Source organism: Suricata suricatta, chromosome 4 (assembly GCF_006229205.1).
Source record: "Suricata suricatta isolate VVHF042 chromosome 4, meerkat_22Aug2017_6uvM2_HiC, whole genome shotgun sequence".
NCBI classification, from domain to species: Eukaryota; Metazoa; Chordata; class Mammalia; order Carnivora; family Herpestidae; genus Suricata; species Suricata suricatta.
In genome coordinates, this window is record NC_043703.1 from 148,859,053 (window position 1) to 148,875,625 (window position 16,573).

The window sequence follows — 16,573 nt, forward strand, 5'->3', positions numbered from 1 at the left end:
TGTTTTATGATTTTAAGAAATAACACTTGTGCTATGTGTCCTATTTCTTCTACATATACTAAGTTATTTAAAAAATAATCGTGAGTACAAAAAAAAGAGACATTTTAAAAATAGAACTGTAAAGACAATTTTATTTGCAAAAACTCATTTCCAATGTTAATTTCTATAATTATAAAAGTCATGAATAAAATACTACTTTTGTATTCATCATTTCATGTAAGTCACTTTAGTCTTTGCCCTTTCATTTTGAAGTTTTACATGTAGGTCATTGTTCATAAAGGATGGGTATGCTATTTAACTTTCAAGAATAAATTTAATTTTGAATTTGACCTTTGTAGACAAAATTTAACTAATATACAAATGTAGTTTACCTGTTTCTAATATTTGGCTCTATATCTATATATCATGGCTATACTACTTTATTTGTTTTATTTGTTTTTCTTTTTTATCTGGGATTATTAGTATTTTTTCAGTTGAAAACATAGAATTATAGTACCTTTTCTTTCATATCTAAGAATGGTTATTCATTGGGTACCTACCTATTTCACTGAAGTTTTTTCCTGAGCTCCATGGATTCTGGTTTGTTCATTTGAGATGCTGGCCTGTTTGTCTTGGCCTATGACAGTGGATAGGAGAAATCTGAGGCCAGATTGGCTTTTATTTAATAAGGCTATCCTGTTTTACATCTGATTTTTTTTAAGTACTTTTTGTTACAAACAGGAAGATGTCCTTCTTAACTAGACAAAACTGATCTTCCCATTTAGGTAATTTTTATCTATTATATAGTTCTCTCTTTTTTTCTTTCTGTATACCTATTTTTCATAGGTTAGATTTCACCTCTTCTATATGTAACATATTATTTTTAGCTATTTTCTATTTTTATTTTGAATTAGTGGAGAGCCTTTCAGCCTCATCCTTTGCATAATTCAGTTTCTTGGATGGCCACTTCTGTTGATCAATTACTCTGACTTCTACAATCAACCTCCTTTTAGAAGTATTTGTGGCATTTGGGCCAGATGATTCTTTGGACTGTCATGTGCACTGTATAATATTTAGCAGCATTCATGACCACTAGATACCAGTAGAATCCTTCAGATCATGAGTATCAAAAATACCAATAGATACTGCCAAATATTCCGTGGGGAGGGACAAATGCAACATCACTCTCAGTCGAGAACTACTTCTTTACATTTTAAAGCATTTTTATATCTTACTTTCCCTTTGAATCAGTCTTACCTGAGTGCTTTATCTATGAATCCTTGTTCTTGCTTTGATGCTTTAATCTTCTGTTTGTTTCTTGAATTGTTTGCTTAACCAGTATTTGTATGGTGGACTTTTCTTGGGGATCAAGGTCTGCTTCCTCCCACAGTGTGGTAAGGAGACATGTTGAATCTGTAATTCTTAAATCATGTGTAATATATTCAAGAGAGAAACCATAGCATCACATACTTCAAGATTTCTATATGAATAGCTCCCACCTTACACTGTTAGTAAGGGGAAACGGGATAATATACATCAAGCAATGCATGCCCTACTTTTCAGACCACAGTCTACCCTGTAGACCCTCAATCCAATGGAAGATCATATAATCTCTATTTTTTCACCCTCCTCTGCCTCTTCTCTGTTTTCCTCTTTCTCATTCCTCCCTCCTTCGTGTGTGTATGAGATGACGGCAAAAAGAAGCAGAGTAAGTAATATTTGTTAGATGATAAATAAGAACGGCTATTGAGTACTTGCTGTATGGGGAATCTTAGGCTAACCACACCATGTGTACATCCTCAAGCATCACAGTTTTTTGAAACAGATACTGTTATTATTCCCATTTTATACATGATAAGATTAATACAGAGACTAGGTAAAGTGCTTAAGCTAGTAAGTGTTGAGGCCAAAGTTTAACTCAGGCTCTGCTGATCTCAGATACTGCCCATGGCATTATGCTGCAGAGTGATTTTTTTTTTTTTTGGTCCAGGAAATAGTCACTATCACCCTGATGTGAAGGTGAGGTGGAAATGAAGATAAGTGGCTGCTTAATTTTCTACTTAGATAATCTTCTCAGACCTTGAGCAAGGATTAGACGGTGCAGTGAGTCAAAGGCTTTTGTTATCATTTTCTTTCCTGGATGAATGTTTTAGTTCAGGTGGCAGACCATACACAGAACATGATCTTTTTCCCAAGCCAAATTTATTAGTCCCATCATCTGTGAATATTATTGCCATATTTTTGTCCGACTTCCCTTCTGTCCCCAAATTCCAGGGGTTTGTAAGAATCTTATAAATTATATGATTCTGTTGTTATTTTTATGGGATCTTGGGAGAGACTCTATTAGTCATTTTTAGCAAATGTTAACATTTTAACTAGAAATCTATTTCAAAAGTTTTTAAAAAATTAATCTTTTTGAAATATTACTAATCCATGAAATAAATATACATATTATATTTATGTATTACATTAACAAGATTAACTTTAAAGATCCAAACAGGTCATTTTAACTAAACATCAAATGATTTTTAAAAAAGGGAGAACTTCTCAGAAATCTAGCTGGAAATTCTGGTTTCTGAGACTTTCAACATTGTCATAGGACAGGCTTTATATCCTACTTTGGCTCAAGAGTTATAAATACACATGGGAAACTGAATGAAGATTTTCAACTTCTCATCTTCTGACTGACATTTTTATTTGAAAATGTCTCTTTTCTTAACAAGATACTCAACTTGCAAAAATAATTCTTCAAGTTTGTATCCATACAATAGACTTACATTTTTCCAGAGAATAAAATCCTTCACAGAATAGCCATAAAGAAAGTACCCTGAGTTGTAGTGGGATGGAGAAATTGAATCCCAATCCTGGAAAGCCAGTTTTTCATTCCATGGCATAAGGTTAAAGCCAGTGCATAACTCTGCACACAGTGGCCTGCCAGGACAGATACATCATAAACTTAAATGGAGCTTCCGTTCTGTTGACATACACACCCAGAAACTGTGATTAATTCCCTCTAGTCCCCAGAACACCCAGTGCCCATTAACTCTTTGCTATGGCTAATGAAACCTTGCTTTTGTTTGGGATAGCAACATGTCCACATCAGACTACAGATTAAAATTAGTCTAAAGTAGAGGCCCCTGGGTGGCTCATTTGGTTAAGCATCTGGCTTTGGCTTAAGTCATGATCTCACAGTTTGTGGATTCAAGCCCCACATTGGGCTCTGTGCTGACAGCTTAGAGCCTGGAACCTGCTGCAGATTCTGTGTCTCCCTGCCTCTCTGCCTCTCCCCCTCTCATGCTCTGTCTCTGTCTCAAAAATAAAACATTACAAAAATATTTTTTTAAACTTAGTCTAAAGTAGTCTTAAAGGGTGATATGGCACATTTCTGATCAATGAGATCTACGGAGAACTCACAAGGATTTATTTCTGGGAAAAATGTTCTTTTCCGAATCCTGACAGAAGAGGACAGACACTATGAATATAGTTCCTCCCTCCCCTTCTTTTTAATAACGTCTGGTGCTTGCATAGCCATCTTGTATCTATGGGGGGGGGGGTTGGGGGAAGAGCTCTCATGGAGGACAATGAAGTGTAAGGATAGGAGGAGGCTCAGTTCTACCCTGAGCAGCTAAGCAAACTCCAGCATCTCAAACTCGAATCTCTTGTCATGTAAGAATAACAAAGCCCTGTGTTCAAGACCTGTAAGTCAGATTCACATTACTATGGTTGTTGTACCCAGATTTTAATATCGCCCCCCAAAACCAGAAACCGCCAGGGAGACCGAATCACGCATGCAAAGGGCTTTATTACAAATTTGGGCTCACAGACTTCAACAACACATTGGATCCATGTGGAACGAGCTCCTGAGCATGGGGGCGGGGGGGCAGGGCCTTTTTTGAGTTTGGGAAGTGGGGGTTACAGGAAACTGTGACACAGATACAGGGGTCCAATCATTATAGCATCACATCATTGACAGTAACTCTAACCAATTAACAGAGTGGACCCAGGACCCTCACGTGGGGCCTGACTAGGACCCTCATGTAGGGCGTGACTAGTCTTAACCTCCATCTTTAGGCCCGCCCTTAGAAATGTTAAAGGTGTTAGCTGGTCTTTCCTGATTGGGCGTTACAAGGGCTGTCTGAGAAGCTGACACTTAGGCCTCCAAGGTCAGAGTCAGTCTGATTCAGACCCTTGTCCTTACATGGTAAGACACATTCCAAACGGGTATCGTTCCAAAGATTTCTTCTCTGTCTTACTTTTGAATCTCGGGAATGACCTCTACATACAAGAGTGGAATAGTTTTAAGGGAGGAGTATTAAGGAAGAAGTAAATTTGAATACAGCTGTAGTTATTTGCTAGGCCATGGAAACTTTATGAGGAAAGCTTACCCCTCCTCACCCTCACAATCAATAATCTTTAGAATATTCAGTTGATTCTCATTATTCACGGTAGTAATATTCAATAAAGTTCCCTAGGAACACTGAAATAATGAATACTGAACCGGTGCCCCTAAAGGAAATAGATATATGTAGATATAGATATCCCACATATTATAATCTTAAATCTTAAACAATTGATTCTGGTAGACTCTATTTTACAAAAGAATGAGTGAAGTTTAGAAGATTTAAGTGACTTGCCTAAGACTGTTCCACTAACAGGTGCCAGTGTTGGAGTCAAACCCAACGCAACTGGACCTAGACGCTTGCACCACAAAGTATTGCCCCTGACCTTCTACATTCTCTGGTCATCTCTAAAAGCTGAAACAAGAAGGCATAGTGTTGTCTTGGTTGGCCTCAGCTGAGAACACAGGGAATGGGACCTAAGGGTCTTAAATTTGTCACTATTCTGTGCAGGTCCACAAATGACTCCAAACTGGGAGTACTGATTTGGGCTTTACAAATAACAATTTTTTCGTTTTATTTTAAAGTTCTTTTGTTGGTTTTACTGCTCGATGCAAAATAAAAGGCATGCAACTGCCACAAGTAGGGCAGTACACACAAACCCTAGCTATAAAAATCATTTCAAAATATAAATTTGGGGTTTTTTGTTTTTTTTTTTTGGAAAGCATTGTGTCACAGGGTGCCCACATTAATACCTTTGGTATAAAAGAGTTTCCCTTGAAAAGCAGACCAAACCCATCCATTACCTTACACAGATTCACATCTTCTTGTACCTACTCCATCTAGTCTGGTCTCAACCACCCAGATAATTCACAACCCACTTCTGCCCCTTCAGGCACCAGGAGACTGGGAGATGGGTAACCCCCAAGGTCCGTCCTACACGGTCACACTGCAGACAGCCCGGCTCCAGTTCTGGCTGTCTATGTCACACAAGCACACACCCCCATCCACAGTCTTACACGTCCCTTAAACAAATATGAACGTAAACCCCAACCAGACCACATCCTCTCAGTCTGCTCATTGACGGGCATCCCATTTCAGCAAGTATATAAATTGCAAATACAGAACCCGTAAATAATGAGAATCTATGTAACTATATTTTTGTTGTCTTTGCATTACAATTTACTTTTCTCAGTAAAACGTGAAATCTTGATATACCCATTTTGAATGCCTCTGACAGCTTTTGCTATCAAAGTATAGGCTGCCTTTCAAGGTCTGCTTCTCTTCCTGAATGATATCTTATATTCCCTTTAGCCTCTGTGCATGGACACATGAACATAGGTGCTCATACACATGTAGCCATATAATAGCAATAACATATTGTGTTCAATTATTCATTGGCCCAGTTCACAAAGCAGCAAGTATAGGGAAGTCAATATCTTCTGAATCAAAATGGAGTAAAAATGAAACATCATAGACTGATGTGAAGGAACAAACAGGGAATTACTATAAATGGATGTAGGGATTCTTTTTGGGGTGATGGAAATGTTTTAAATTAGGTGGTAGTAACTGTTGGGCCACTTTGTAAATACGGGAAACATTGATTTGTATGCTTTAGATGAGAGGGTTGTATTCTATGTAAATTATACCTCAGTGATTCTGTTAATAAAAACAAAGTAATGCGTCAGCTACACATGCACAGGCCTGCAGAACAATGGAGGACATACTGACACTGCTCAGGAATTTACACTCACTGGGGGTTTCTATGTACAGTTGCTACGTTCTTAGGCAGCTTTATTATTCACCTGTCACAAGAGTGCTGCAAAACTCCATGAGCTTGCATGGGTTGGAAATGTCTATTAACTTGTCAGTAAATAAAAAGGGTGAAGGGTTTTCATCTCTGCAGATGAATTAGAACAGGTGCAGCGTGTCTCCAGATCGCTAATTAAAACTACTCAGGACTTGTATTTATTTTACATGAAAAGAGTTTTACATGTGTTTGAAAACTGTATGGAAATATAGCTTTTTAAAAAAAATGACTATAGAGTTAAGTTCTCTTTCTCCTTTATATCACTTCATGAATGGAACCCTTGCTAGGGTATTTCTCATTTTTTTAAATTTTATACTGGTTTTATATTTCACATACCAATATCACAAATCTAAGTTGTATTTATTAGCAAGAGGATTTCATTGAGTGTGGGCATAAATATATGCTCTCAATTTCTACCATTTGTATTTAACTCCATGGAATGACACTAATATGTTTTTATACATAATCTACAGAGTCTGAGGCTCTTGCCCTTCCAATTTGTGCATATTTCTTTGTATCTCAAGGAAAGAGACATACGGTGCACAGGGAAAGAAAAGAACAACTAGATCTATATTATACAATTTGGGGGAGGGGGAAGGTCTGAATCTAAGTATGAGAAGACCTGTATTTGAAGAACTTATGAAATTTTAAACAAGTCACTAAGCCTATCTGTTCCTTAGATACTTAATCTCTTAAGGCCTAGCTCAAATGTCACTTCATTCACAAAGCTTCTGGAGATCTCTCTAGCTGGAATCAATATTTTCTTCTTTTATCCTCCTATAGAACTGTAAACCTTGAGTATATTATACAGCATGGAGGAGGAGGTGTGGAGGAGGCAGCTAGGAGAGAGAGTCTAGTTTTGTGATGGTTCGGATTCCGTAACCAGAGTCAGAGTATCTGGGAAGAAAGCCAAGTCTTATCACTTACTAGCTACGTAACCTTGGAGAAGATTCTTTAAATTTCTTGTCTCCCAAATAAGAGTTATAATGGAACTTGCCTTACCTAATTTTGTTGGGAGAGTTAAATGGGAGAAGCCAAGTAAAATGCTTTTAATTGTGCCTGTACAATGTAATTGCTCCAGAAACAATGGTTGTTGATGTTATCTATCAGGAGGGCATTGTAACATAGTAAAAACAAGAAAAGAAAATTGGGATGGGTCCTGACTCAAAAAGTTGCTAGCCTTGTGACCTGGGAAAATCACTAATTATTTGTCAATTCCCTCATGGGTAATGTGATGTATAAGGGTGATTAGGATCCAACAAATGGAGTGTGTGAACATGTTTTGCAGGTGATACAGAGCTACTCAAGTATTGGATATTATTTGGAGGAAACAGGGTATTAAAAATATTTAGTCAATTAGACTTGTACCTAAATTCAGGAATTATTCTTCACTCACTTTGTTTCTTATGAAATTGTCTCTGGGCATCAGTTTCCTAACCAATGAAGACTGGATTGTTATTAAAAGCATTAAATAATATTTTAAGTACCAGTCCCATCATGGCAGACATAGCAAGAATCAAATTGCATAATGTCATTCCTTAGCACAGTTTGAGTTGTTATTTGTGCATATGTCTGCCTGATCTCCTGGACTCAGAAACTACACAAGGTTCTGTTTCGCACATTTCAAAGCTCCTTGAACAAACCCATACAACAGAGGAAGATTTCAGCCAAGTCTTGAGTTGCTGGACAAAAATTGTGCTTCAGTGTACCTTCCAGGTTTGGGCCAAAAACCAGTAGATTCTGGGATAGGTTTCCCATGTCATACCTAAGGTTTTGTAGAGAAAATGAAATAAATCAACAAATACAAAAGTACTCCGACCATTTCCAAGGCCTTTACTATAAAGATATTTTATTGTACAATGGCTGTTCCAATGTCAGGACCCTCCACTCCTTCCTGTTAGGTGGCCTGTCCTGCGTTTTCTTTAGCCTGGCTAACAGACGGAGTGAACAGAATCTCCTGGCATTATGTGGGTCATGGCAGGAATGAACAGTCAGCCTCCTTATTTATGTTGAAGAAAGCAGGCCATCTTGAACAAGTATATTGTTACTTCAGTAGAACTGCCAGCCCACTACCTTTCAGGGGGGTCTTGAGCTTATCACTGTTGCTCCTTCTCCTTGCTCCTTAGCTTCAGTGGCTGAGGAGCAATGAAAAGTACAAGGCCAAGCCTTGCTTGTTTGGTTCATACCTGGCTAGAGAGATTCTGCCCGGTGCCTGCCTGCACTTTTCGGCCTTAGGAAACAGTGTGGAATATGGAAAGGGAGATGATGGAGCTTGCAACTTGCTTTTGGATAGAGGAGTAAGGAGAAAGATGCAAATCATATGTCAGAAAAAAAATGTTTAGTTTTTCTACGTAATTGCCATGACACTAGGCAGCAACTGAGAGTCTTGACTGATCGTGGAATATTCCTGGGCCCAACACAACGTAACCACTGGTGGCCTCCTCTAGGTAGCTCTGCAAAACCAAAGATCATTTCTGCCTTCCTGGCATCTGTCCCAGGGTTATTCATTCTTCAAAGCGTTTACCATGCCAGAACTGCCAGTTACCCCCAGCCCCAGCCCCAATCACTCAGCTAAAATGTAAAACAAATGGAGGATTCATTAAACAGGAGCTGAAATTCAGCTGAACTTCAGTAGAAGTGGCTCTCTGTGCCCTTGGCTGATGTTCATAGAATGAATAATTAAGTAAGAGTCAAAAAGGTAAGGACAAAAAAAGGGACAGAAAAAATGGCTACACTTAGTAAAATGTAAGAATAATGCAATCATTTCAGACTCAAACTGGTCAACCCACGTCTTTCTGGAGGATGAGACCTGGACTATTTTCAAGTCCTGTTTCTGTGCCCACAGGAAGCAGGGCTATAAATACCCCCTGATGCACCATTTGAGCAGCTGGCCAGTCCCAGGGAGTTTCAAACATTAAACATTAATTTCTCCACCTTCTGGCTCTTTCTATTCTGTGTTCTCTCCTTGCTCTCCGTCTCAAGGCAGAACGAAACTGGGTTCTGAGTTGCACTGTGGAAAGACAAAAGAATTTCTGCAGTTTGCGGCTTGTCCCATCCAGGGAAGCAGAACAGACTTCAGGTGCTTGGGGAAGCCATCTGTGGCTCTTGAGGCAATGGAACGGGGCTGAGGATGATCGCTTTCTGGCCGCTCTGCTTCCAGCTGGAAAGACCACTGGGGAAGCCCATCTAGTAGCACTGTCTGCAGAACTGCCTTTATCCATCCCATCTGCTGCTTTCCAGTGATGGAGAGCTGCCTGAAATGTCCCAGAACCCGAGGGAAGGGCTGCCAGGGTTCCTTCCAGGGAGGCACGGGGCACTATGTTTTCCAGGTGGACCACGCAGTGCTGCATCACCCCTGCCATGCGTAGGTTACCTGGGCCTGAGGCTGGGGCAGAGGCTCAGACACAGGTCTGAGCAGATTGGGTGGAGAGGGAAGGGTGGTCTCAGGTGTACCAGAAGAGAAGCTGAAACACACAAAGCCGCTTTTGAAGTATGCAAACCATAGACCAAACTCTACTCCATGAAATCACAAAACAAATCACAGCAACTTTTAGCTAAAAATGTGAATGTAATCTGACTGAGGTGAAATAGATATCTCAAAGGTATACACAAAGGAAAGCCTAATAATGTCCTGGGGAATGTGAAAAAGAAATGAAGAAGAGCTAAGGAGAGAGAAAGGCAAGTGAGCAAGGACGGGAGGGAGAGGTACTTATCCTGTGTAAGCAATCTCCGGGGAACAAGGACCTTCATCTCCCTGCCTACTGCTTATCAAGGCACAAGGGAGAGCAAAGCACAGTGTGCTCTTTGTATGTTTTTTCATCATTTTTTTTCAGTATGTTCTGATTGAACCAAAGTCTCCATGTGGCACGCTAACAATACCCTTTACCCTCCTTTTATCCAGCCTGTTCTCCAGACTTGTCATTATTTCTCAGACCCCACATGTTGGGCTCCTTTCATCTTTTCTCAGAAATGATTACCTTCAGACCTGTTATGTGAAAAGCTATGACATAGCACATAATACCCAAGACCTTTCAAACAGACCACCTTGAAAAATCCTTGTTAGTAAGATGCAGGGACCTTGTGAATTAATGTTTGTCATATATTATTATCAAAAGATGTGTGGGAAGGTGCCTCCAGGCACACTTGTCTGTAAGATGCTGGGCAAGAAGAAGAGAGAAATCTGAGAGGTAAATCCACTTTATGGCTTTTTAGAGAATAAATATTTTTCTTTTTGGTAAATTTATATATAACCTACTTCTAATAATGACTAGGGATGTCTCACAGAAAAACACATTGTTCAACAATAGGCACAGATAATTAGAATAACAAAGATGAAGAAGGATATTAACACACCCAAAATATGAACTATTATAGTAACAAGCAATGCATTTAGACTCCTGGAAGCCAAGCAAAAAAATTATAATATATTTAATCATTAATAGTTGAATAAAAGAATAATGGCTAGTGGGAACAAATATCTTTCTGTAAGTAAAGTCTAAGCTATGTTTCAATATATTTAGATACCTTTAGTTAGATAAATAAGCATGGGAGATGAACAAAGTCATGGAAATATTTGTGTGTGACTTTGAGAACCACATTATTACTTCAAATTTACTCCTCATATGTTAATGCATATATGTAAATGATATTAAAACACAGTGGTATCAAGCTGGAGGAAAGCATATGAGAATTAGTATGGGAAATTTTTAAAATCCCATCCTTCCTATCTTCCAGAAAATTCTGATTTGGAGGATGTAACAGTGAGGAATCTGGTCCTCGTAAGTTATTGAAATAATACTTTCCCTTCCATACCCCTCCCCAGTAGAGAATTCGCTGGAGCAGCAGGGAGAAGTGGGAAGACAGTAGCAGCCACTGGGGACAGCCTTGTTGTTCTTTAAACTAGGCAGGTGTGATCTATAGGACATATATGATTTTAGTTTTCTTAGGATCTTCCTAGTGTAACTCATATCCTGGATTTGTCCTGTCCCATTAAGATATAGAATCTTCTGGTTTCCATCTCATTGCCCTGATAACTAAAAAACATATTTTTTTTCTGAGCTGTACATTGTCAATGACTCAAAGAAAGAAGAAACTTCTTCTACTCTTTGATTATTTAGAACTCTTTGATTATTTAGAACACTTTAAGTGGTCCTTTGAGATAAGTTCTCCTCACTGTCAATTTGTGAGTGGAGGATTTGTCAATGTTCCATGCATGCTATCACTACAGGCTTTCACTAAGGTTCTGAGAACCTAATCTTGTAGCATGAAACTCATCAGTAAAGGATGGGACTATAGGCATTCAGTCTAAAATTTAATGATGACCATCATTTGTTGATGGGTACTCATGGCCAAGAATATATAATTTCACTAACAAACCCTAGGAGAACAGTATTAATACCTTCATTGTTTTACAGATAAATAAACTAAGCTAATGAGGGGAAGTAGTTTTCCCATGACCCCTGAACCAAATAAATGGTAGAACACAATCTGGGCAGGGCCATAGATTTCAGCAGTTATTACAATGAATTTGCACTACCTCATGTACCCCTCATAGTTATGGACTTATTTACTCCCTTCAGGATTTCACACCAGAAAGAAATCTATTTTGGAAAGTACATTAAAGCAAGGTGAAGGGTTTTGCCAAATCTATGCCAACATTCTAAGAAAATCTCCATTGAGCATCAGTGGAAGGTAGGGCCCTGTTCATTGAGTTAATTTCTCAACATAAGAGTATCTGTAGTTAAACTGTAGCTTTGCTGCTAGTGAAGTGTAGACTCTGGAGTCACACTGTCCATGTGCAAGTCTTGCCCTGACACTTATTAGCCGTGTGACTCTGCTCAAATTGGTAATAATATCTCTATGTCTCAATTTTCTTTCCTGTAAGAAGATAGTAACTGTGATTCTTATCTTAGTGGTTTCCTGTGGAGACTGAATGTGCTTTTTCCAGGTACAGTGTTTATAAAGTACCCAGCACAGAGTATGCATTCAATAAGCTAAATTTAGCACTGCTTTTAGTATTCTTTTCTATTAAAATTCATCTATTTGTCACCTTCTTTGGACATCACATTCTTTCTGTTCTCTTTCCAAAGAAAAGGCATTTTAGGGTGCACATGTGTGAGTCCAGTGACACTTGAGGCAACATCAAAGACAGCCTCTCTTCCAAGCCTCACAAAATGCAAACATTTACCAAGATACAAAGGAAAACTTTCTCTTTCTCCTCTAAGCATTGCTGTGCCTTCTGGCTCCTAAGTTAAGAGCATCTGAATGAAGGAAACTTTCTCTCTGGCTCAATCTCTCTCCATTTCTCTCTCTCAAATATATGCACAGAATTTCTTATAAGATATTTTTCTTTCCATATCACAGTCTCTTTTTTTATGTTTCCCAATTTTAAATTTAAAAGACTACCTATGCTGGGAATTGTTCACTGATGTTGATTTATGAGACTTATGTAAAAAAGGACAGTCTTACCAATGCACATATCTATTTGGCAAGGCAAGAGTGATTTATAAAAAGACAGGCTGGTGACACTCATATAAAGGCGGCTTTCATGTGGCAAGTGTAAAGGCAAAAAGAAAACTGACTACCAATTGAATGACAAACTCTTTTGCTACTTTATGAGGAGAGGAAATGCCCCCCTAGCTTTAGCTCGAAGTCCACCTGTGGAGAATGTGCCATGTCAGATGGGGTGCCCAAGGTGAGCTTGTTTTTATATGTCCTTATCTCTGAAGCTCAGTTTCAAGTTAGGTTGGCTGTTTTTGTCTAATCACTGATCATGGGTCTGTTGGCCATGAACTTCTCTCAACTTCATTAAAGTTCTGTACATTTTGTAGATTTTTTTTCATCTAGATGACCCACTGGGGAATTGGTATATAATATCAAGCTTTTTTTATTTATCCTAGAAAAATAAACTTCATATTTTCTAAGATGTGTTTTATGAAAACTAGACATGGGAAATTAGACTTCACTCATTAAATTTTCTAGACTATTTTCCAATGTCCTAGCCTCAATTATTATTGGTCTTGTTCTTTTTTTAAAAAAAAATTAATGTTTATTTTCGAGAGAGACGGGGGCAGAGTAAGAAGGAGACACAGAATCCAAAGCAGGCTTCAGGCTCTGAGCTGCCATAACAGAGCCCAATTCAGGGCTTGAACCCACAAGCCATGAGATCATGACCTGAGTCAAAGTCTGATGCTTAACCAACTATGCCACCCTGGTGACTTTTATTGGTCTTGTTCTTGAGACTCAGTGTAGTTCAGCACAAACAGGGGTTCAGCTTTGTTTCCAACCCTTTTCCTGGCAATGCACAACCTATCAAACAGAACGGCTGTAGTAAATTATCAAACCCTTTCCATGACTGCAGAACATCACACATATTGAATAGAAGTGACAGCACGAATGCTTCCACTTGTCACATCAGTTAAAAGTTCACCTGTATCTGTCAAGATAGGCTTGGTGGCAGAGACTGAATGTCTAGGTATCCCCAATACATGTTGGTTATAACCACTGTTGCAACAGTTGACATCAACAAAGGTTATTTCCTACTCAGGCTGCATGTTTGTAATGGGTCAGAGGAAGCTCTGTTCCATATCATCTTCACTCCTAGGTGTTAATGGAATAACCTCTATCTTGAATTTTGCCAGTCTTGTGGTAGAAGGAAAAGGAATCATACTAAAAACTATGAAAATGGCTACTCAGAAGTGACACACATTTCTGCTCAAATTTCTTCAGCTGAAGCAAGGCAGACAGTCAATATGTACTAGTCAATAATCCTCCTCTCAGGAGGGGAACCATTGGGGGTAAAAATAGAATCTTTTCTATCACAGAGAACTAACATGACCCCTCAGATTATGATGAAAACTCAAAGGAGCAGGAGTAAGGCAGTCACTGCAATATCCTGTAACTGGTTCTTAGTGTAAGATATTCTGTGTAGTGGACTGATTGGGGCAAACCATTTTTACAATGAACATAAACACTGGAGACTTCTAGAAAGAAGTAGGAAAGCAGTACCTATTTACCACATGTTCATGATGTGTACAAGTTAACAATTTTAGCAAAACAGGAAGGAGATAATGACTGGTTTAAATTGTTAGACACTCTGAGAATTTTCCCAGAATAGCTTTTGTAGAGAGCAATGGGCATCAACAAAATCAGAGAGCCTGGGCTCCTTTTAAAATAGAGGGTCAGCAAAGCAAAGAATGACGTCCCTCTTGAGAAGGGAGCTGCCTTACATGGTGAGGAAGAGATAGGACTATGCAAAGGACTGACTGGGGGGAATGTTTTGCAGTGAATAAAAGCACCAGATTTCCATACAGAATGGAAATTCCTTTTACTTCCAAAAAGGAAAGCAGCAGCTGAGAGTGGGTGAACATGAATTGCAGAGAGAGGAGCACAGAAGACTAAGAAATGGAAAAGGAAAGGAAATTGAGAGGCTTAGGTTGAGGGGGGGAAAAGGGAATTCCAGTTAGGGTGAGGGCAGCAGACAGAACAAAACCTGGAGAAGAAATGAAAGATAAGGAATCAGGTGAGGGAGAATATATGTTTTTTTTCATCAAAAATCTTAGCAGTACTAACAGGACTTATGAGAAGTAGTGAGAATAGAAGCCTTCACTTCTCAAGTAACGAAATCTTCATATTGTTCTTTGGCAAGCTCTATGCCAGATCCTGAGATTGGAAAGTTGAAAAATGCACAGACCCTGACCTCCAGAAGCTTATATTCTAGTACAGTACAAATGATGGTCAGTAAATAGAAAAATTCAATATTGTGTGATTAACCACCAACAGAATTAAATTTAGGATCATAATAGAACACAGGAGAGGAGCACCTGGATGGCTCAGTCAGTCAAGCATCCAACTTCAGCTCAGATCATGATCTCATAGTTCTTGAGTTCAAGGTCTGCATCAGGCTCTGTGCTGACAGCTCAGAGCTTGTAGGCTGCTTCAGATTCTGTCTCCCTCTCTCTCTCTCTGCCCTTCTCCTGCTCACACTCAGTCTGTCTCTCAAAAACAAATAAACCTTTAAATTTTTTTAAAAAAAGAAGAACACAGGAGAATGGCACAAACACAGAGACAGAAGTAACGGAGGAAGACCAAGAAAGATTTCCTGGGATAGTAATACTTGATTATCATACTGAAGGATATATAAGACTTAACTATAAAAGGGAAAGTTAGGAAAGTTGCACCTCTTTGCATGGCAAAGAGCAGATGCAAGTGCATAGAGATGTCAGAGATATTAAATGGAAGGTCACATTCAGGGAACTCAGCATGAGATGTGTTATGTGGCTAAAGATGAGGGGATAAATATGAATCACAGACCAGGGTCCTTGTGTCAGCTCTGACACCAATAAGCTGAAGGGTGACCCAAGGCTCAACTTCTCTGGGCCTCAGTTTTATTTCTGGCAAAAACGATGGCTAAGGAAGTGGTATCTATGATCCCCTTGACACCTGACATTATAAAAGGTCAAACTTAAGAGTTTTCAATGGATGGTTAGGCATCTGCAGCACTTTATTAATTAGCTGTTAGTATCTCACCTCTTTATATTGCTCTAAGTCCTGAAGAAGGAAGGTTGTTTAGGTCATTTATATTTTAACTCCAACTTCCCACATTCACTATCTGTTCTACTCCCCTCCTGAAAGGATTATGTTTGGGAGCTCATTACCACCATGGGTAGCCTTTTTCAGTGACAGCCCATTTTAACGTCTGGAAATGCTCCTTAGACTGTGCTAAAAGATCATCGATGAGACATGGCAGTCACTGCAGCATCTCCAAACTTCTCCACAAGTGCTTGAGAAATGTCACCATGTGAGAAACTGACTGCAGACAACAGAAACACTGGACATTTCCACATCAGAAGAAGGAAGGTGCCGCAAGAGTGACCAAACATGGATTGCAGAGAGAAGAGAATGTTCAGAGGTGGAAGTTGAGGGAAGAAGAGGGGATACCAATTAGGGTAAGGGTAAGCAGAGAGAATAAAACTAGAGAGCTGGTGGATGAAAAGGAACCTAGGTGAAGGAGAATGTATTTTTCACCCATAAAGTTCAGTAATGCTTTTAGAATTGCAAATATGCATTTAAATTTAATAATACAATTATGGTATATTAAATGTCAAATGACTGTTACAGAAAAGCACTTAAAATTAATACATATGCATGAGATAAATCCTGTCTAGTTGTCAAGGTCTGAATTCAAAGTTACATAAACCAAGCTTTTGCACTGAATTTTCTTACAGCTTAAGGTTGCAAAGTTCTATGAATTTCATTGGTATTTAACACAGAAGCATGAGTAAAGCTTAGTTAGAACCAAGAGAAAAGACAGGTGTCCAGAGAGTGAACAACCAAGCCCAAGTGGTATTTAAATAAAAGTAAAGTTGAAGGCAATAATGGTTTTCATCACCCTTGTCATCATCATTACCAAAACTGTTGATAAAATGTTACTGAGGTCTGTATAGCC

The 16,573-nt window shown here is 38.9% G+C and overlaps 1 long non-coding RNA gene across 1 annotated transcript in view; it reads right to left on the bottom strand.

Annotated features, from left to right (window-relative positions):
- Positions 1-8,496: 8,496 nt before the first annotated feature.
- Positions 8,497-16,573, bottom strand: part of LOC115289161 — a 13,981-nt gene continuing 5,904 nt past the window's right edge. The window contains exons 2-3 of the long non-coding RNA XR_003907426.1: positions 9,061-9,136; positions 8,497-8,579 (exon numbers count right to left, since the gene is read on the bottom strand). This is a non-coding gene — a long non-coding RNA (uncharacterized LOC115289161). The remainder of the gene's footprint in view (positions 8,580-9,060; positions 9,137-16,573) is intronic.